Source organism: Pimephales promelas, chromosome 13, assembly GCF_988280905.1.
Source record: "Pimephales promelas chromosome 13, fPimPro1.hap1.1, whole genome shotgun sequence".
NCBI lineage: Eukaryota > Metazoa > Chordata > Actinopteri > Cypriniformes > Leuciscidae > Pimephales > Pimephales promelas.
The window spans coordinates 7,123,325-7,138,823 of NC_142781.1; the positions used below are offsets into that span (position 1 = coordinate 7,123,325).

The window sequence follows — 15,499 nt, forward strand, 5'->3', positions numbered from 1 at the left end:
GGCAATTGTACCAAAGAGCTGTAGGCAGACTGCCATTCCGAATGAGCTCTTATCTGTTGTTTGTGGAATTTAAACAGCTTGTCACAATGCTTGCAGGAAAGATTATGGGATGGAGCCATTTTCGAAAAAGCACATATCTTACATAAGGAGGTTTCTGTAGTGTAGTGGTGATCACGTTCGCCTAACACGCGAAAGGGCCTCGGTTCGAAACCGAGCAGAAACAGCAGTTGGCTTTTGGCAGAAAATTTAAACTGTTTGCCACAACAGGAGGGCTCAGCTCACTTTTCCTTTGTACACTTTTTAACAAGCCTGCACCAGAAGATTTCTGTCTGCACATAAAGGGCTTGTTTCCGTAGTGTAGTGGTTATCACGTTCGCCTCACACGCGAAAGGTCCCCAGTTCGAAACTGGGCGGAAACTGTGGATGGTCTTTGCTAACATTTTTCAGTGGTTTTCTGTTGAGCAGGTCAGAACACTTGCAGGGCGATTTGCGGTGTAAATTCTTTAGAAAAGGACTAAAACAAAACAAATGACCATTGAAGTTTCCTGTAGAGTAATAAAAAATGTTAAGTCTGCCAACAAAAATAGCAGCTTTTTGCCATTTTAAGGACAGTGGGCAGTCTATCGTTTCAGTCGCTTTTGAACAAGCGTACGCTAAAAGAGGTCGGACTGTCTTCCAAGTTAAGTTTCCGTAGTGTAGTGGTTATCACGTTCGCTTTACACGCGAAAGGTCCTCAGTTCGAAACTGGGCGGAAACAAGTAAAGGGGTTTTTAATATACGTGCTGAAATTCGCAACAAAGTTTTTGGACTATTGAAATTAGGTGAGGGCAATTGTACCAAAGAGCTGTAGGCAGACTGCCATTCCGAATGAGCTCTTATCTGTTGTTTGTGGAATTTAAACAGCTTGTCACAATGCTTGCAGGAAAGATTATGGGATGGAGCCATTTTCGAAAAAGCACATATCTTACATAAGGAGGTTTCTGTAGTGTAGTGGTGATCACGTTCGCCTAACACGCGAAAGGGCCTCGGTTCGAAACCGAGCAGAAACAGCAATTGGCTTTTGGCAGAAAATTTAAACTGTTTGCCACAACAGGAGGGCTCAGCTCACTTTTCCTTGGTACACTTTTTAACAAGCCTGCACCAGAAGATTTCTGTCTGTACCTGAAGGGCTTGTTTCCGTAGTGTAGTGGTTATCACGTTCGCCTCACACGCGAAAGGTCCCCAGTTCGAAACTGGGCGGAAACTGTGGATGGTCTTTGCTAACATTTTTTCAGTGGTTTTCTGTTGAGCGGGTCAGAACACTTGCAGGGCGATTTGTGGTGTAAATTCTTTAGAAAAGGACTAAAACAAAACAAATGACCATTGAAGTTTCCTGTAGAGTAATAAAAAATGTTTAGTCTGCCAACAAAAATAGCAGCTTTTTGCCATTTTAAGGACAGTGGGCAGTCTATCGTTTCAGTCGCTTTTGAACAAGCGTACGCTAAAAGAGGTCGGACTGTCTTCCAAGATAAGTTTCCGTAGTGTAGTGGTTATCACGTTCGCTTTACACGCGAAAGGTCCTCAGTTCGAAACTGGGCGGAAACAAGTAAAGGGGTTTTTAATATACGTGCTGAAATTCGCAACAAAGTTTTTGGACTATTGAAATTAGGTGAGGGCAATTGGACCAAAGAGCTGTAGGCAGACTGCCATTCCGAATGAGCTCTTATCTGTTGTTTGTGGAATTTAAACAGCTTGTCACAATGCTTGCAGGAAAGATTATGGGATGGAGCCATTTTCAAAAAAGCACATATCTTACATAAGGAGGTTTCTGTAGTGTAGTGGTGATCACGTTCGCCTAACACGCGAAAGGGCCTCGGTTCGAAACCGAGCAGAAACAGCAGTTGGCTTTTGGCAGAAAATTTAAACTGTTTGCCACAACAGGAGGGCTCAGCTCACTTTTCCTTTGTACACTTTTTAACAAGCCTGCACCAGAAGATTTCTGTCTGCACATAAAGGGCTTGTTTCCGTAGTGTAGTGGTTATCACGTTCGCCTCACACGCGAAAGGTCCCCAGTTCGAAACTGGGCGGAAACTGTGGATGGTCTTTGCTAACATTTTTTCAGTGGTTTTCTGTTGAGCGGGTCAGAACACTTGCAGGGCGATTTGTGGTGTAAATTCTTTAGAAAAGGACTAAAACAAAACAAATGACCATTGAAGTTTCCTGTAGAGTAATAAAAAATGTTTAGTCTGCCAACAAAAATAGCAGCTTTTTGCCATTTTTAAGGACAGTGGGCAGTCTATTGTTTCAGTCGCTTTTGAACAAGCGTACGCTAAAAGAGGTCGGACTGTCTTCCAAGTTAAGTTTCCGTAGTGTAGTGGTTATCACGTTCGCTTTACACGCGAAAGGTCCTCAGTTCGAAACTGGGCGGAAACAAGTAAAGGGGTTTTTAATATACGTGCTGAAATTCGCAACAAAGTTTTTGGACTATTGAAATTAGGTGAGGGCAATTGTACCAAAGAGCTGTAGGCAGACTGCCATTCCGAATGAGCTCTTATCTGTTGTTTGTGGAATTTAAACAGCTTGTCACAATGCTTGCAGGAAAGATTATGGGATGGAGCCATTTTCGAAAAAGCACATATCTTACATAAGGAGGTTTCTGTAGTGTAGTGGTGATCACGTTCGCCTAACACGCGAAAGGGCCTCGGTTCGAAACCGAGCAGAAACAGCAATTGGCTTTTGGCAGAAAATTTAAACTGTTTGCCACAACAGGAGGGCTCAGCTCACTTTTCCTTTGTACACTTTTTAACAAGCCTGCACCAGAAGATTTCTGTCTGCACATAAAGGGCTTGTTTCCGTAGTGTAGTGGTTATCACGTTCGCCTCACACGCGAAAGGTCCCCAGTTCGAAACTGGGCGGAAACTGTGGATGGTCTTTGCTAACATTTTTCAGTGGTTTTCTGTTGAGCAGGTCAGAACACTTGCAGGGCGATTTGCGGTGTAAATTCTTTAGAAAAGGACTAAAACAAAACAAATGACCATTGAAGTTTCCTGTAGAGTAATAAAAAATGTTTAGTCTGCCAACAAAAATAGCAGCTTTTTGCCATTTTAAGGACAGTGGGCAGTCTATCGTTTCAGTCGCTTTTGAACAAGCGTACGCTAAAAGAGGTCGGAATGTCTTCCAAGATAAGTTTCCGTAGTGTAGTGGTTATCACGTTCGCCTCACACGCGAAAGGTCCCCAGTTCGAAACTGGGCGGAAACTGTGGATGGTCTTTGCTAACATTTTTCAGTGGTTTTCTGTTGAGCAGGTCAGAACACTTGCAGGGCGATTTGCGGTGTAAATTCTTTAGAAAAGGACTAAAACAAAACAAATGACCATTGAAGTTTCCTGTAGAGTAATAAAAAATGTTAAGTCTGCCAACAAAAATAGCAGCTTTTTGGCATTTTAAGGACAGTGGGCAGTCTATCGTTTCAGTCGCTTTTGAACAAGCGTACGCTAAAAGAGGTCGGACTGTCTTCCAAGTTAAGTTTCCGTAGTGTAGTGGTTATCACGTTCGCTTTACACGCGAAAGGTCCTCAGTTCGAAACTGGGCGGAAACAAGTAAAGGGGTTTTTAATATACGTGCTGAAATTCGCAACAAAGTTTTTGGACTATTGAAATTAGGTGAGGGCAATTGTACCAAAGAGCTGTAGGCAGACTGCCATTCCGAATGAGCTCTTATCTGTTGTTTGTGGAATTTAAACAGCTTGTCACAATGCTTGCAGGAAAGATTATGGGATGGAGCCATTTTCGAAAAAGCACATATCTTACATAAGGAGGTTTCTGTAGTGTAGTGGTGATCACGTTCGCCTAACACGCGAAAGGGCCTCGGTTCGAAACCGAGCAGAAACAGCAATTGGCTTTTGGCAGAAAATTTAAACTGTTTGCCACAACAGGAGGGCTCAGCTCACTTTTCCTTGGTACACTTTTTAACAAGCCTGCACCAGAAGATTTCTGTCTGCACCTGAAGGGCTTGTTTCCGTAGTGTAGTGGTTATCACGTTCGCCTCACACGCGAAAGGTCCCCAGTTCGAAACTGGGCGGAAACTGTGGATGGTCTTTGCTAACATTTTTTCAGTGGTTTTCTGTTGAGCGGGTGAGAACACTTGCAGGGCGATTTGTGGTGTAAATTCTTTAGAAAAGGACTAAAACAAAACAAATGACCATTGAAGTTTCCTGTAGAGTAATAAAAAATGTTAAGTCTGCCAACAAAAATAGCAAGTTTTTGCCATTTTAAGGACAGTGGGCAGTCTATCGTTTCAGTCGCTTTTGAACAAGCGTACGCTAAAAGGGGTCGGACTGTCTTCCAATTTAAGTTTCCGTAGTGTAGTGGTTATCACGTTGGCTTTACACGCGAAAGGTCCTCAGTTCGAAAATGGGCGGAAACAAGTAAAGGGGTATTTAATATACATGCTGAAATTCGCAACAAAGTTTTTGGACTATTGAAATTAGGTGAGGGCAATTGTACCAAAGAGCTGTAGGCAGACTGCCATTCCGAATGAGCTCTTATCTGTTATTTGTGGAATTTAAACAGCTTGTCACAATGCTTGCAGGAAAGATTATGGGATGGAGCCATTTTCGAAAAAGCACATGTCTTACATAAGGAGGTTTCTGTAGTGTAGTGGTGATCACGTTCGCCTAACGCGCGAAAGGGCCTCGGTTCGAAACCGAGCAGAAACAGCAATTGGCTTTTGGCAGAAAATTTAAACTGTTTGCCACAACAGGAGGGCTCAGCTCACTTTTCCTTGGTACACTTTTTAACAAGCCTGCACCAGAAGATTTCTGTCTGCACCTAAAGGGCTTGTTTCCGTAGTGTAGTGGTTATCACGTTCGCCTCACACGCGAAAGGTCCCCAGTTCGAAACTGGGCGGAAACTGTGGATGGTCTTTGCTAACATTTATTCAGTGGTTTTCTGTTGAGCGGGTCAGAACACTTGCAGGGCGATTTGTGGTGTAAATTCTTTAGAAAAGGACTAAAACAAAACAAATGACCATTGAAGTTTCCTGTAGAGTAATAAAAAATGTTTAGTCTGCCAACAAAAATAGCAGCTTTTTGCCATTTTAAGGACAGTGGGCAGTCTATCGTTTCAGTCGCTTTTGAACAAGCGTACGCTAAAAGAGGTCGGACTGTCTTCCAAGATAAGTTTCCGTAGTGTAGTGGTTATCACGTTCGCTTTACACGCGAAAGGTCCTCAGTTCGAAACTGGGCGGAAACAAGTAAAGGGGTTTTTAATATACGTGCTGAAATTCGCAACAAAGTTTTTGGACTATTGAAATTAGGTGAGGGCAATTGTACCAAAGAGCTGTAGGCAGACTGCCATTCCGAATGAGCTCTTATCTGTTGTTTGTGGAATTTAAACAGCTTGTCACAATGCTTGCAGGAAAGATTATGGGATGGAGCCATTTTCGAAAAAGCACATATCTTACATAAGGAGGTTTCTGTAGTGTAGTGGTGATCACGTTCGCCTAACACGCGAAAGGGCCTCGGTTCGAAACCGAGCAGAAACAGCAATTGGCTTTTGGCAGAAAATTTAAACCGTTTGCCACAACAGGAGGGCTCAGCTCACTTTTCCTTTGTACACTTTTTAACAAGCCTGCACCAGAAGATTTCTGTCTGCATATAAAGGGCTTGTTTCCGTAGTGTAGTGGTTATCACGTTCGCCTCACACGCGAAAGGTCCCCAGTTCGAAACTGGGCGGAAACTGTGGATGGTCTTTGCTAACATTTTTCAGTGGTTTTCTGTTGAGCAGGTCAGAACACTTGCAGGGCGATTTGCGGTGTAAATTCTTTAGAAAAGGACTAAAACAAAACAAATGACCATTGAAGTTTCCTGTAGAGTAATAAAAAATGTTAAGTCTGCCAACAAAAATAGCAGCTTTTTGCCATTTTAAGGACAGTGGGCAGTCTATCGTTTCAGTCGCTTTTGAACAAGCGTACGCTAAAAGAGGTCGGACTGTCTTCCAAGTTAAGTTTCCGTAGTGTAGTGGTTATCACGTTCGCTTTACACGCGAAAAGTCCTCAGTTCGAAACTGGGCTGAAACAAGTAAAGGGGTTTTTAATATACGTGCTGAAATTCGCAACAAAGTTTTTGGACTATTGAAATTAGGTGAGGGCAATTGTACCAAAGAGCTGTAGGCAGACTGCCATTCCGAATGAGCTCTTATCTGTTATTTGTGGAATTTAAACAGCTTGTCACAATGCTTGCAGGAAAGATTATGGGATGGAGCCATTTTCTAAAAAGCACATATCTTACATAAGGAGGTTTCTGTAGTGTAGTGGTGATCACGTTCGCCTAACACGCGAAAGGGCCTCGGTTCGAAACCGAGCAGAAACAGCAATTGGCTTTTGGCAGAAAATTTAAACTGTTTGCCACAACAGGAGGGCTCAGCTCACTTTTCCTTGGTACACTTTTTAACAAGCCTGCACCAGAAGATTTCTGTCTGCACCTGAAGGGCTTGTTTCCGTAGTGTAGTGGTTATCACGTTCGCCTCACACGCGAAAGGTCCCCAGTTCGAAACTGGGCGGAAACTGTGGATGGTCTTTGCTAACATTTTTTCAGTGGTTTTCTGTTGAGCGGGTCAGAACACTTGCAGGGCGATTTGTGGTGTAAATTCTTTAGAAAAGGACTAAAACAAAACAAATGACCATTGAAGTTTCCTGTAGAGTAATAAAAAATGTTTAGTCTGCCAACAAAAATAGCAGCTTTTTGCCATTTTAAGGACAGTGGGCAGTCTATCGTTTCAGTCGCTTTTGAACAAGCGTACGCTAAAAGAGGTCGGACTGTCTTCCAAGATAAGTTTCCGTAGTGTAGTGGTTATCACGTTCGCTTTACACGCGAAAGGTCCTCAGTTCGAAACTGGGCGGAAACAAGTAAAGGGGTTTTTAATATACGTGCTGAAATTCGCAACAAAGTTTTTGGACTATTGAAATTAGGTGAGGGCAATTGTACCAAAGAGCTGTAGGCAGACTGCCATTCCGAATGAGCTCTTATCTGTTGTTTGTGGAATTTAAACAGCTTGTCACAATGCTTGCAGGAAAGATTATGGGATGGAGCCATTTTCAAAAAAGCACATATCTTACATAAGGAGGTTTCTGTAGTGTAGTGGTGATCACGTTCGCCTAACACGCGAAAGGGCCTCGGTTCGAAACCGAGCAGAAACAGCAGTTGGCTTTTGGCAGAAAATTTAAACTGTTTGCCACAACAGGAGGGCTCAGCTCACTTTTCCTTTGTACACTTTTTAACAAGCCTGCACCAGAAGATTTCTGTCTGCACATAAAGGGCTTGTTTCCGTAGTGTAGTGGTTATCACGTTCGCCTCACACGCGAAAGGTCCCCAGTTCGAAACTGGGCGGAAACTGTGGATGGTCTTTGCTAACATTTTTTCAGTGGTTTTCTGTTGAGCGGGTCAGAACACTTGCAGGGCGATTTGTGGTGTAAATTCTTTAGAAAAGGACTAAAACAAAACAAATGACCATTGAAGTTTCCTGTAGAGTAATAAAAAATGTTTAGTCTGCCAACAAAAATAGCAGCTTTTTGCCATTTTAAGGACAGTGGGCAGTCTATCGTTTCAGTCGCTTTTGAACAAGCGTACGCTAAAAGAGGTCGGACTGTCTTCCAAGTTAAGTTTCCGTAGTGTAGTGGTTATCACGTTCGCTTTACACGCGAAAGGTCCTCAGTTCGAAACTGGGCGGAAACAAGTAAAGGGGTTTTTAATATACGTGCTGAAATTCGCAACAAAGTTTTTGGACTATTGAAATTAGGTGAGGGCAATTGTACCAAAGAGCTGTAGGCAGACTGCCATTCCGAATGAGCTCTTATCTGTTGTTTGTGGAATTTAAACAGCTTGTCACAATGCTTGCAGGAAAGATTATGGGATGGAGCCATTTTCGAAAAAGCACATATCTTACATAAGGAGGTTTCTGTAGTGTAGTGGTGATCACGTTCGCCTAACACGCGAAAGGGCCTCGGTTCGAAACCGAGCAGAAACAGCAGTTGGCTTTTGGCAGAAAATTTAAACTGTTTGCCACAACAGGAGGGCTCAGCTCACTTTTCCTTTGTACACTTTTTAACAAGCCTGCACCAGAAGATTTCTGTCTGCACATAAAGGGCTTGTTTCCGTAGTGTAGTGGTTATCACGTTCGCCTCACACGCGAAAGGTCCCCAGTTCGAAACTGGGCGGAAACTGTGGATGGTCTTTGCTAACATTTTTCAGTGGTTTTCTGTTGAGCAGGTCAGAACACTTGCAGGGCGATTTGCGGTGTAAATTCTTTAGAAAAGGACTAAAACAAAACAAATGACCATTGAAGTTTCCTGTAGAGTAATAAAAAATGTTAAGTCTGCCAACAAAAATAGCAGCTTTTTGCCATTTTAAGGACAGTGGGCAGTCTATCGTTTCAGTCGCTTTTGAACAAGCGTACGCTAAAAGAGGTCGGACTGTCTTCCAAGTTAAGTTTCCGTAGTGTAGTGGTTATCACGTTCGCTTTACACGCGAAAGGTCCTCAGTTCGAAACTGGGCGGAAACAAGTAAAGGGGTTTTTAATATACGTGCTGAAATTCGCAACAAAGTTTTTGGACTATTGAAATTAGGTGAGGGCAATTGTACCAAAGAGCTGTAGGCAGACTGCCATTCCGAATGAGCTCTTATCTGTTGTTTGTGGAATTTAAACAGCTTGTCACAATGCTTGCAGGAAAGATTATGGGATGGAGCCATTTTCGAAAAAGCACATATCTTACATAAGGAGGTTTCTGTAGTGTAGTGGTGATCACGTTCGCCTAACACGCGAAAGGGCCTCGGTTCGAAACCGAGCAGAAACAGCAGTTGGCTTTTGGCAGAAAATTTAAACTGTTTGCCACAACAGGAGGGCTCAGCTCACTTTTCCTTTGTACACTTTTTAACAAGCCTGCACCAGAAGATTTCTGTCTGCACATAAAGGGCTTGTTTCCGTAGTGTAGTGGTTATCACGTTCGCCTCACACGCGAAAGGTCCCCAGTTCGAAACTGGGCGGAAACTGTGGATGGTCTTTGCTAACATTTTTCAGTGGTTTTCTGTTGAGCAGGTCAGAACACTTGCAGGGCGATTTGCGGTGTAAATTCTTTAGAAAAGGACTAAAACAAAACAAATGACCATTGAAGTTTCCTGTAGAGTAATAAAAAATGTTAAGTCTGCCAACAAAAATAGCAGCTTTTTGCCATTTTAAGGACAGTGGGCAGTCTATCGTTTCAGTCGCTTTTGAACAAGCGTACGCTAAAAGAGGTCGGACTGTCTTCCAAGTTAAGTTTCCGTAGTGTAGTGGTTATCACGTTCGCTTTACACGCGAAAGGTCCTCAGTTCGAAACTGGGCGGAAACAAGTAAAGGGGTTTTTAATATACGTGCTGAAATTCGCAACAAAGTTTTTGGACTATTGAAATTAGGTGAGGGCAATTGTACCAAAGAGCTGTAGGCAGACTGCCATTCCGAATGAGCTCTTATCTGTTGTTTGTGGAATTTAAACAGCTTGTCACAATGCTTGCAGGAAAGATTATGGGATGGAGCCATTTTCGAAAAAGCACATATCTTACATAAGGAGGTTTCTGTAGTGTAGTGGTGATCACGTTCGCCTAACACGCGAAAGGGCCTCGGTTCGAAACCGAGCAGAAACAGCAATTGGCTTTTGGCAGAAAATTTAAACTGTTTGCCACAACAGGAGGGCTCAGCTCACTTTTCCTTGGTACACTTTTTAACAAGCCTGCACCAGAAGATTTCTGTCTGCACCTGAAGGGCTTGTTTCCGTAGTGTAGTGGTTATCACGTTCGCCTCACACGCGAAAGGTCCCCAGTTCGAAACTGGGCGGAAACTGTGGATGGTCTTTGCTAACATTTTTTCAGTGGTTTTCTGTTGAGCGGGTCAGAACACTTGCAGGGCGATTTGTGGTGTAAATTCTTTAGAAAAGGACTAAAACAAAACAAATGACCATTGAAGTTTCCTGTAGAGTAATAAAAAATGTTTAGTCTGCCAACAAAAATAGCAGCTTTTTGCCATTTTAAGGACAGTGGGCAGTCTATCGTTTCAGTCGCTTTTGAACAAGCGTACGCTAAAAGAGGTCGGACTGTCTTCCAAGATAAGTTTCCGTAGTGTAGTGGTTATCACGTTCGCTTTACACGCGAAAGGTCCTCAGTTCGAAACTGGGCGGAAACAAGTAAAGGGGTTTTTAATATACGTGCTGAAATTCGCAACAAAGTTTTTGGACTATTGAAATTAGGTGAGGGCAATTGGACCAAAGAGCTGTAGGCAGACTGCCATTCCGAATGAGCTCTTATCTGTTGTTTGTGGAATTTAAACAGCTTGTCACAATGCTTGCAGGAAAGATTATGGGATGGAGCCATTTTCAAAAAAGCACATATCTTACATAAGGAGGTTTCTGTAGTGTAGTGGTGATCACGTTCGCCTAACACGCGAAAGGGCCTCGGTTCGAAACCGAGCAGAAACAGCAGTTGGCTTTTGGCAGAAAATTTAAACTGTTTGCCACAACAGGAGGGCTCAGCTCACTTTTCCTTTGTACACTTTTTAACAAGCCTGCACCAGAAGATTTCTGTCTGCACATAAAGGGCTTGTTTCCGTAGTGTAGTGGTTATCACGTTCGCCTCACACGCGAAAGGTCCCCAGTTCGAAACTGGGCGGAAACTGTGGATGGTCTTTGCTAACATTTTTTCAGTGGTTTTCTGTTGAGCGGGTCAGAACACTTGCAGGGCGATTTGTGGTGTAAATTCTTTAGAAAAGGACTAAAACAAAACAAATGACCATTGAAGTTTCCTGTAGAGTAATAAAAAATGTTTAGTCTGCCAACAAAAATAGCAGCTTTTTGCCATTTTTAAGGACAGTGGGCAGTCTATCGTTTCAGTCGCTTTTGAACAAGCGTACGCTAAAAGAGGTCGGACTGTCTTCCAAGTTAAGTTTCCGTAGTGTAGTGGTTATCACGTTCGCTTTACACGCGAAAGGTCCTCAGTTCGAAACTGGGCGGAAACAAGTAAAGGGGTTTTTAATATACGTGCTGAAATTCGCAACAAAGTTTTTGGACTATTGAAATTAGGTGAGGGCAATTGTACCAAAGAGCTGTAGGCAGACTGCCATTCCGAATGAGCTCTTATCTGTTGTTTGTGGAATTTAAACAGCTTGTCACAATGCTTGCAGGAAAGATTATGGGATGGAGCCATTTTCGAAAAAGCACATATCTTACATAAGGAGGTTTCTGTAGTGTAGTGGTGATCACGTTCGCCTAACACGCGAAAGGGCCTCGGTTCGAAACCGAGCAGAAACAGCAATTGGCTTTTGGCAGAAAATTTAAACTGTTTGCCACAACAGGAGGGCTCAGCTCACTTTTCCTTTGTACACTTTTTAACAAGCCTGCACCAGAAGATTTCTGTCTGCACATAAAGGGCTTTTTTCCGTAGTGTAGTGGTTATCACGTTCGCCTCACACGCGAAAGGTCCCCAGTTCGAAACTGGGCGGAAACTGTGGATGGTCTTTGCTAACATTTTTCAGTGGTTTTCTGTTGAGCAGGTCAGAACACTTGCAGGGCGATTTGCGGTGTAAATTCTTTAGAAAAGGACTAAAACAAAACAAATGACCATTGAAGTTTCCTGTAGAGTAATAAAAAATGTTTAGTCTGCCAACAAAAATAGCAGCTTTTTGCCATTTTAAGGACAGTGGGCAGTCTATCGTTTCAGTCGCTTTTGAACAAGCGTACGCTAAAAGAGGTCGGAATGTCTTCCAAGATAAGTTTCCGTAGTGTAGTGGTTATCACGTTCGCCTCACACGCGAAAGGTCCCCAGTTCGAAACTGGGCGGAAACTGTGGATGGTCTTTGCTAACATTTTTCAGTGGTTTTCTGTTGAGCAGGTCAGAACACTTGCAGGGCGATTTGCGGTGTAAATTCTTTAGAAAAGGACTAAAACAAAACAAATGACCATTGAAGTTTCCTGTAGAGTAATAAAAAATGTTAAGTCTGCCAACAAAAATAGCAGCTTTTTGGCATTTTAAGGACAGTGGGCAGTCTATCGTTTCAGTCGCTTTTGAACAAGCGTACGCTAAAAGAGGTCGGACTGTCTTCCAAGTTAAGTTTCCGTAGTGTAGTGGTTATCACGTTCGCTTTACACGCGAAAGGTCCTCAGTTCGAAACTGGGCGGAAACAAGTAAAGGGGTTTTTAATATACGTGCTGAAATTCGCAACAAAGTTTTTGGACTATTGAAATTAGGTGAGGGCAATTGTACCAAAGAGCTGTAGGCAGACTGCCATTCCGAATGAGCTCTTATCTGTTGTTTGTGGAATTTAAACAGCTTGTCACAATGCTTGCAGGAAAGATTATGGGATGGAGCCATTTTCGAAAAAGCACATATCTTACATAAGGAGGTTTCTGTAGTGTAGTGGTGATCACGTTCGCCTAACACGCGAAAGGGCCTCGGTTCGAAACCGAGCAGAAACAGCAATTGGCTTTTGGCAGAAAATTTAAACTGTTTGCCACAACAGGAGGGCTCAGCTCACTTTTCCTTGGTACACTTTTTAACAAGCCTGCACCAGAAGATTTCTGTCTGCACCTGAAGGGCTTGTTTCCGTAGTGTAGTGGTTATCACGTTCGCCTCACACGCGAAAGGTCCCCAGTTCGAAACTGGGCGGAAACTGTGGATGGTCTTTGCTAACATTTTTTCAGTGGTTTTCTGTTGAGCGGGTCAGAACACTTGCAGGGCGATTTGTGGTGTAAATTCTTTAGAAAAGGACTAAAACAAAACAAATGACCATTGAAGTTTCCTGTAGAGTAATAAAAAATGTTTAGTCTGCCAACAAAAATAGCAGCTTTTTGCCATTTTAAGGACAGTGGGCAGTCTATCGTTTCAGTCGCTTTTGAACAAGCGTACGCTAAAAGAGGTCGGACTGTCTTCCAAGATAAGTTTCCGTAGTGTAGTGGTTATCACGTTCGCTTTACACGCGAAAGGTCCTCAGTTCGAAACTGGGCGGAAACAAGTAAAGGGGTTTTTAATATACGTGCTGAAATTCGCAACAAAGTTTTTGGACTATTGAAATTAGGTGAGGGCAATTGTACCAAAGAGCTGTAGGCAGACTGCCATTCCGAATGAGCTCTTATCTGTTGTTTGTGGAATTTAAACAGCTTGTCACAATGCTTGCAGGAAAGATTATGGGATGGAGCCATTTTCGAAAAAGCACATATCTTACATAAGGAGGTTTCTGTAGTGTAGTGGTGATCACGTTCGCCTAACACGCGAAAGGGCCTCGGTTCGAAACCGAGCAGAAACAGCAATTGGCTTTTGGCAGAAAATTTAAACTGTTTGCCACAACAGGAGGGCTCAGCTCACTTTTCCTTGGTACACTTTTTAACAAGCCTGCACCAGAAGATTTCTGTCTGCACCTGAAGGGCTTGTTTCCGTAGTGTAGTGGTTATCACGTTCGCCTCACACGCGAAAGGTCCCCAGTTCGAAACTGGGCGGAAACTGTGGATGGTCTTTGCTAACATTTTTTCAGTGGTTTTCTGTTGAGCGGGTCAGAACACTTGCAGGGCGATTTGTGGTGTAAATTCTTTAGAAAAGGACTAAAACAAAACAAATGACCATTGAAGTTTCCTGTAGAGTAATAAAAAATGTTTAGTCTGCCAACAAAAATAGCAGCTTTTTGCCATTTTAAGGACAGTGGGCAGTCTATCGTTTCAGTCGCTTTTGAACAAGCGTACGCTAAAAGAGGTCGGACTGTCTTCCAAGATAAGTTTCCGTAGTGTAGTGGTTATCACGTTCGCTTTACACGCGAAAGGTCCTCAGTTCGAAACTGGGCGGAAACAAGTAAAGGGGTTTTTAATATACGTGCTGAAATTCGCAACAAAGTTTTTGGACTATTGAAATTAGGTGAGGGCAATTGTACCAAAGAGCTGTAGGCAGACTGCCATTCCGAATGAGCTCTTATCTGTTGTTTGTGGAATTTAAACAGCTTGTCACAATGCTTGCAGGAAAGATTATGGGATGGAGCCATTTTCAAAAAAGCACATATCTTACATAAGGAGGTTTCTGTAGTGTAGTGGTGATCACGTTCGCCTAACACGCGAAAGGGCCTCGGTTCGAAACCGAGCAGAAACAGCAGTTGGCTTTTGGCAGAAAATTTAAACTGTTTGCCACAACAGGAGGGCTCAGCTCACTTTTCCTTTGTACACTTTTTAACAAGCCTGCACCAGAAGATTTCTGTCTGCACATAAAGGGCTTGTTTCCGTAGTGTAGTGGTTATCACGTTCGCCTCACACGCGAAAGGTCCCCAGTTCGAAACTGGGTGGAAACTGTGGATGGTCTTTGCTAACATTTTTTCAGTGGTTTTCTGTTGAGCGGGTCAGAACACTTGCAGGGCGATTTGTGGTGTAAATTCTTTAGAAAAGGACTAAAACAAAACAAATGACCATTGAAGTTTCCTGTAGAGTAATAAAAAATGTTTAGTCTGCCAACAAAAATAGCAGCTTTTTGCCATTTTAAGGACAGTGGGCAGTCTATCGTTTCAGTCGCTTTTGAACAAGCGTACGCTAAAAGAGGTCGGACTGTCTTCCAAGTTAAGTTTCCGTAGTGTAGTGGTTATCACGTTCGCTTTACACGCGAAAGGTCCTCAGTTCGAAACTGGGCGGAAACAAGTAAAGGGGTTTTTAATATACGTGCTGAAATTCGCAACAAAGTTTTTGGACTATTGAAATTAGGTGAGGGCAATTGTACCAAAGAGCTGTAGGCAGACTGCCATTCCGAATGAGCTCTTATCTGTTGTTTGTGGAATTTAAACAGCTTGTCACAATGCTTGCAGGAAAGATTATGGGATGGAGCCATTTTCGAAAAAGCACATATCTTACATAAGGAGGTTTCTGTAGTGTAGTGGTGATCACGTTCGCCTAACACGCGAAAGGGCCTCGGTTCGAAACCGAGCAGAAACAGCAATTGGCTTTTGGCAGAAAATTTAAACTGTTTGCCACAACAGGAGGGCTCAGCTCACTTTTCCTTGGTACACTTTTTAACAAGCCTGCACCAGAAGATTTCTGTCTGCACCTGAAGGGCTTGTTTCCGTAGTGTAGTGGTTATCACGTTCGCCTCACACGCGAAAGGTCCCCAGTTCGAAACTGGGCGGAAACTGTGGATGGTCTTTGCTAACATTTTTTCAGTGGTTTTCTGTTGAGCGGGTCAGAACACTTGCAGGGCGATTTGTGGTGTAAATTCTTTAGAAAAGGACTAAAACAAAACAAATGACCATTGAAGTTTCCTGTAGAGTAATAAAAAATGTTTAGTCTGCTAACAAAAATAGCAGCTTTTTGCCATTTTAAGGACAGTGGGCAGTCTATCGTTTCAGTCGCTTTTGAACAAGCGTACGCTAAAAGAGGTCGGACTGTCTTCCAAGATAAGTTTCCGTAGTGTAGTGGTTATCACGTTCGCTTTACACGCGAAAGGTCCTCAGTTCGAAACTGGGCGGAAACAAGTAAAGGGG

The 15,499-nt window shown here is 42.9% G+C and overlaps 51 non-coding genes across 51 annotated transcripts; all 51 read left to right on the forward strand.

Annotated features, from left to right (window-relative positions):
* Positions 1-150: 150 nt before the first annotated feature.
* trnav-aac (transfer RNA valine (anticodon AAC)) lies at positions 151-223 on the forward strand. The gene has a single exon. It is a non-coding gene; the product is annotated as a tRNA-Val (tRNA).
* Positions 224-346: 123 nt separating this feature from the next.
* On the forward strand, positions 347-419 carry trnav-cac (transfer RNA valine (anticodon CAC)). Its single transcript has one exon. It is a non-coding gene; the product is annotated as a tRNA-Val (tRNA).
* A 265-nt stretch (positions 420-684) lies between these two features.
* Positions 685-757, forward strand: trnav-uac (transfer RNA valine (anticodon UAC)). The gene has a single exon. It is a non-coding gene; the product is annotated as a tRNA-Val (tRNA).
* A 219-nt stretch (positions 758-976) lies between these two features.
* trnav-aac (transfer RNA valine (anticodon AAC)) lies at positions 977-1,049 on the forward strand. Its single transcript has one exon. It is a non-coding gene; the product is annotated as a tRNA-Val (tRNA).
* Positions 1,050-1,172: 123 nt separating this feature from the next.
* On the forward strand, positions 1,173-1,245 carry trnav-cac (transfer RNA valine (anticodon CAC)). The gene has a single exon. It is a non-coding gene; the product is annotated as a tRNA-Val (tRNA).
* A 266-nt stretch (positions 1,246-1,511) lies between these two features.
* trnav-uac (transfer RNA valine (anticodon UAC)) lies at positions 1,512-1,584 on the forward strand. Its single transcript has one exon. It is a non-coding gene; the product is annotated as a tRNA-Val (tRNA).
* A 219-nt stretch (positions 1,585-1,803) lies between these two features.
* On the forward strand, positions 1,804-1,876 carry trnav-aac (transfer RNA valine (anticodon AAC)). Its single transcript has one exon. It is a non-coding gene; the product is annotated as a tRNA-Val (tRNA).
* Positions 1,877-1,999: 123 nt separating this feature from the next.
* On the forward strand, positions 2,000-2,072 carry trnav-cac (transfer RNA valine (anticodon CAC)). The gene has a single exon. It is a non-coding gene; the product is annotated as a tRNA-Val (tRNA).
* Positions 2,073-2,339: 267 nt separating this feature from the next.
* Positions 2,340-2,412, forward strand: trnav-uac (transfer RNA valine (anticodon UAC)). Its single transcript has one exon. It is a non-coding gene; the product is annotated as a tRNA-Val (tRNA).
* A 219-nt stretch (positions 2,413-2,631) lies between these two features.
* On the forward strand, positions 2,632-2,704 carry trnav-aac (transfer RNA valine (anticodon AAC)). Its single transcript has one exon. It is a non-coding gene; the product is annotated as a tRNA-Val (tRNA).
* Positions 2,705-2,827: 123 nt separating this feature from the next.
* Positions 2,828-2,900, forward strand: trnav-cac (transfer RNA valine (anticodon CAC)). The gene has a single exon. It is a non-coding gene; the product is annotated as a tRNA-Val (tRNA).
* A 265-nt stretch (positions 2,901-3,165) lies between these two features.
* On the forward strand, positions 3,166-3,238 carry trnav-cac (transfer RNA valine (anticodon CAC)). Its single transcript has one exon. It is a non-coding gene; the product is annotated as a tRNA-Val (tRNA).
* A 265-nt stretch (positions 3,239-3,503) lies between these two features.
* trnav-uac (transfer RNA valine (anticodon UAC)) lies at positions 3,504-3,576 on the forward strand. Its single transcript has one exon. It is a non-coding gene; the product is annotated as a tRNA-Val (tRNA).
* A 219-nt stretch (positions 3,577-3,795) lies between these two features.
* On the forward strand, positions 3,796-3,868 carry trnav-aac (transfer RNA valine (anticodon AAC)). The gene has a single exon. It is a non-coding gene; the product is annotated as a tRNA-Val (tRNA).
* A 123-nt stretch (positions 3,869-3,991) lies between these two features.
* trnav-cac (transfer RNA valine (anticodon CAC)) lies at positions 3,992-4,064 on the forward strand. Its single transcript has one exon. It is a non-coding gene; the product is annotated as a tRNA-Val (tRNA).
* Positions 4,065-4,818: 754 nt separating this feature from the next.
* Positions 4,819-4,891, forward strand: trnav-cac (transfer RNA valine (anticodon CAC)). Its single transcript has one exon. It is a non-coding gene; the product is annotated as a tRNA-Val (tRNA).
* A 266-nt stretch (positions 4,892-5,157) lies between these two features.
* trnav-uac (transfer RNA valine (anticodon UAC)) lies at positions 5,158-5,230 on the forward strand. Its single transcript has one exon. It is a non-coding gene; the product is annotated as a tRNA-Val (tRNA).
* A 219-nt stretch (positions 5,231-5,449) lies between these two features.
* Positions 5,450-5,522, forward strand: trnav-aac (transfer RNA valine (anticodon AAC)). The gene has a single exon. It is a non-coding gene; the product is annotated as a tRNA-Val (tRNA).
* Positions 5,523-5,645: 123 nt separating this feature from the next.
* trnav-cac (transfer RNA valine (anticodon CAC)) lies at positions 5,646-5,718 on the forward strand. The gene has a single exon. It is a non-coding gene; the product is annotated as a tRNA-Val (tRNA).
* A 557-nt stretch (positions 5,719-6,275) lies between these two features.
* Positions 6,276-6,348, forward strand: trnav-aac (transfer RNA valine (anticodon AAC)). Its single transcript has one exon. It is a non-coding gene; the product is annotated as a tRNA-Val (tRNA).
* Positions 6,349-6,471: 123 nt separating this feature from the next.
* On the forward strand, positions 6,472-6,544 carry trnav-cac (transfer RNA valine (anticodon CAC)). The gene has a single exon. It is a non-coding gene; the product is annotated as a tRNA-Val (tRNA).
* A 266-nt stretch (positions 6,545-6,810) lies between these two features.
* Positions 6,811-6,883, forward strand: trnav-uac (transfer RNA valine (anticodon UAC)). Its single transcript has one exon. It is a non-coding gene; the product is annotated as a tRNA-Val (tRNA).
* A 219-nt stretch (positions 6,884-7,102) lies between these two features.
* trnav-aac (transfer RNA valine (anticodon AAC)) lies at positions 7,103-7,175 on the forward strand. The gene has a single exon. It is a non-coding gene; the product is annotated as a tRNA-Val (tRNA).
* A 123-nt stretch (positions 7,176-7,298) lies between these two features.
* Positions 7,299-7,371, forward strand: trnav-cac (transfer RNA valine (anticodon CAC)). The gene has a single exon. It is a non-coding gene; the product is annotated as a tRNA-Val (tRNA).
* Positions 7,372-7,637: 266 nt separating this feature from the next.
* trnav-uac (transfer RNA valine (anticodon UAC)) lies at positions 7,638-7,710 on the forward strand. Its single transcript has one exon. It is a non-coding gene; the product is annotated as a tRNA-Val (tRNA).
* A 219-nt stretch (positions 7,711-7,929) lies between these two features.
* trnav-aac (transfer RNA valine (anticodon AAC)) lies at positions 7,930-8,002 on the forward strand. Its single transcript has one exon. It is a non-coding gene; the product is annotated as a tRNA-Val (tRNA).
* A 123-nt stretch (positions 8,003-8,125) lies between these two features.
* Positions 8,126-8,198, forward strand: trnav-cac (transfer RNA valine (anticodon CAC)). The gene has a single exon. It is a non-coding gene; the product is annotated as a tRNA-Val (tRNA).
* A 265-nt stretch (positions 8,199-8,463) lies between these two features.
* On the forward strand, positions 8,464-8,536 carry trnav-uac (transfer RNA valine (anticodon UAC)). The gene has a single exon. It is a non-coding gene; the product is annotated as a tRNA-Val (tRNA).
* A 219-nt stretch (positions 8,537-8,755) lies between these two features.
* On the forward strand, positions 8,756-8,828 carry trnav-aac (transfer RNA valine (anticodon AAC)). Its single transcript has one exon. It is a non-coding gene; the product is annotated as a tRNA-Val (tRNA).
* Positions 8,829-8,951: 123 nt separating this feature from the next.
* trnav-cac (transfer RNA valine (anticodon CAC)) lies at positions 8,952-9,024 on the forward strand. Its single transcript has one exon. It is a non-coding gene; the product is annotated as a tRNA-Val (tRNA).
* Positions 9,025-9,289: 265 nt separating this feature from the next.
* Positions 9,290-9,362, forward strand: trnav-uac (transfer RNA valine (anticodon UAC)). Its single transcript has one exon. It is a non-coding gene; the product is annotated as a tRNA-Val (tRNA).
* Positions 9,363-9,581: 219 nt separating this feature from the next.
* trnav-aac (transfer RNA valine (anticodon AAC)) lies at positions 9,582-9,654 on the forward strand. Its single transcript has one exon. It is a non-coding gene; the product is annotated as a tRNA-Val (tRNA).
* Positions 9,655-9,777: 123 nt separating this feature from the next.
* trnav-cac (transfer RNA valine (anticodon CAC)) lies at positions 9,778-9,850 on the forward strand. The gene has a single exon. It is a non-coding gene; the product is annotated as a tRNA-Val (tRNA).
* A 266-nt stretch (positions 9,851-10,116) lies between these two features.
* trnav-uac (transfer RNA valine (anticodon UAC)) lies at positions 10,117-10,189 on the forward strand. Its single transcript has one exon. It is a non-coding gene; the product is annotated as a tRNA-Val (tRNA).
* Positions 10,190-10,408: 219 nt separating this feature from the next.
* Positions 10,409-10,481, forward strand: trnav-aac (transfer RNA valine (anticodon AAC)). The gene has a single exon. It is a non-coding gene; the product is annotated as a tRNA-Val (tRNA).
* A 123-nt stretch (positions 10,482-10,604) lies between these two features.
* Positions 10,605-10,677, forward strand: trnav-cac (transfer RNA valine (anticodon CAC)). The gene has a single exon. It is a non-coding gene; the product is annotated as a tRNA-Val (tRNA).
* Positions 10,678-10,944: 267 nt separating this feature from the next.
* trnav-uac (transfer RNA valine (anticodon UAC)) lies at positions 10,945-11,017 on the forward strand. The gene has a single exon. It is a non-coding gene; the product is annotated as a tRNA-Val (tRNA).
* A 219-nt stretch (positions 11,018-11,236) lies between these two features.
* trnav-aac (transfer RNA valine (anticodon AAC)) lies at positions 11,237-11,309 on the forward strand. The gene has a single exon. It is a non-coding gene; the product is annotated as a tRNA-Val (tRNA).
* A 461-nt stretch (positions 11,310-11,770) lies between these two features.
* On the forward strand, positions 11,771-11,843 carry trnav-cac (transfer RNA valine (anticodon CAC)). Its single transcript has one exon. It is a non-coding gene; the product is annotated as a tRNA-Val (tRNA).
* Positions 11,844-12,108: 265 nt separating this feature from the next.
* trnav-uac (transfer RNA valine (anticodon UAC)) lies at positions 12,109-12,181 on the forward strand. Its single transcript has one exon. It is a non-coding gene; the product is annotated as a tRNA-Val (tRNA).
* A 219-nt stretch (positions 12,182-12,400) lies between these two features.
* Positions 12,401-12,473, forward strand: trnav-aac (transfer RNA valine (anticodon AAC)). The gene has a single exon. It is a non-coding gene; the product is annotated as a tRNA-Val (tRNA).
* A 123-nt stretch (positions 12,474-12,596) lies between these two features.
* Positions 12,597-12,669, forward strand: trnav-cac (transfer RNA valine (anticodon CAC)). The gene has a single exon. It is a non-coding gene; the product is annotated as a tRNA-Val (tRNA).
* A 266-nt stretch (positions 12,670-12,935) lies between these two features.
* trnav-uac (transfer RNA valine (anticodon UAC)) lies at positions 12,936-13,008 on the forward strand. Its single transcript has one exon. It is a non-coding gene; the product is annotated as a tRNA-Val (tRNA).
* A 219-nt stretch (positions 13,009-13,227) lies between these two features.
* Positions 13,228-13,300, forward strand: trnav-aac (transfer RNA valine (anticodon AAC)). The gene has a single exon. It is a non-coding gene; the product is annotated as a tRNA-Val (tRNA).
* A 123-nt stretch (positions 13,301-13,423) lies between these two features.
* Positions 13,424-13,496, forward strand: trnav-cac (transfer RNA valine (anticodon CAC)). Its single transcript has one exon. It is a non-coding gene; the product is annotated as a tRNA-Val (tRNA).
* Positions 13,497-13,762: 266 nt separating this feature from the next.
* On the forward strand, positions 13,763-13,835 carry trnav-uac (transfer RNA valine (anticodon UAC)). Its single transcript has one exon. It is a non-coding gene; the product is annotated as a tRNA-Val (tRNA).
* A 219-nt stretch (positions 13,836-14,054) lies between these two features.
* On the forward strand, positions 14,055-14,127 carry trnav-aac (transfer RNA valine (anticodon AAC)). The gene has a single exon. It is a non-coding gene; the product is annotated as a tRNA-Val (tRNA).
* Positions 14,128-14,589: 462 nt separating this feature from the next.
* Positions 14,590-14,662, forward strand: trnav-uac (transfer RNA valine (anticodon UAC)). The gene has a single exon. It is a non-coding gene; the product is annotated as a tRNA-Val (tRNA).
* A 219-nt stretch (positions 14,663-14,881) lies between these two features.
* trnav-aac (transfer RNA valine (anticodon AAC)) lies at positions 14,882-14,954 on the forward strand. The gene has a single exon. It is a non-coding gene; the product is annotated as a tRNA-Val (tRNA).
* A 123-nt stretch (positions 14,955-15,077) lies between these two features.
* On the forward strand, positions 15,078-15,150 carry trnav-cac (transfer RNA valine (anticodon CAC)). Its single transcript has one exon. It is a non-coding gene; the product is annotated as a tRNA-Val (tRNA).
* A 266-nt stretch (positions 15,151-15,416) lies between these two features.
* trnav-uac (transfer RNA valine (anticodon UAC)) lies at positions 15,417-15,489 on the forward strand. The gene has a single exon. It is a non-coding gene; the product is annotated as a tRNA-Val (tRNA).
* The last annotated feature ends 10 nt before the right edge of the window (positions 15,490-15,499 follow it).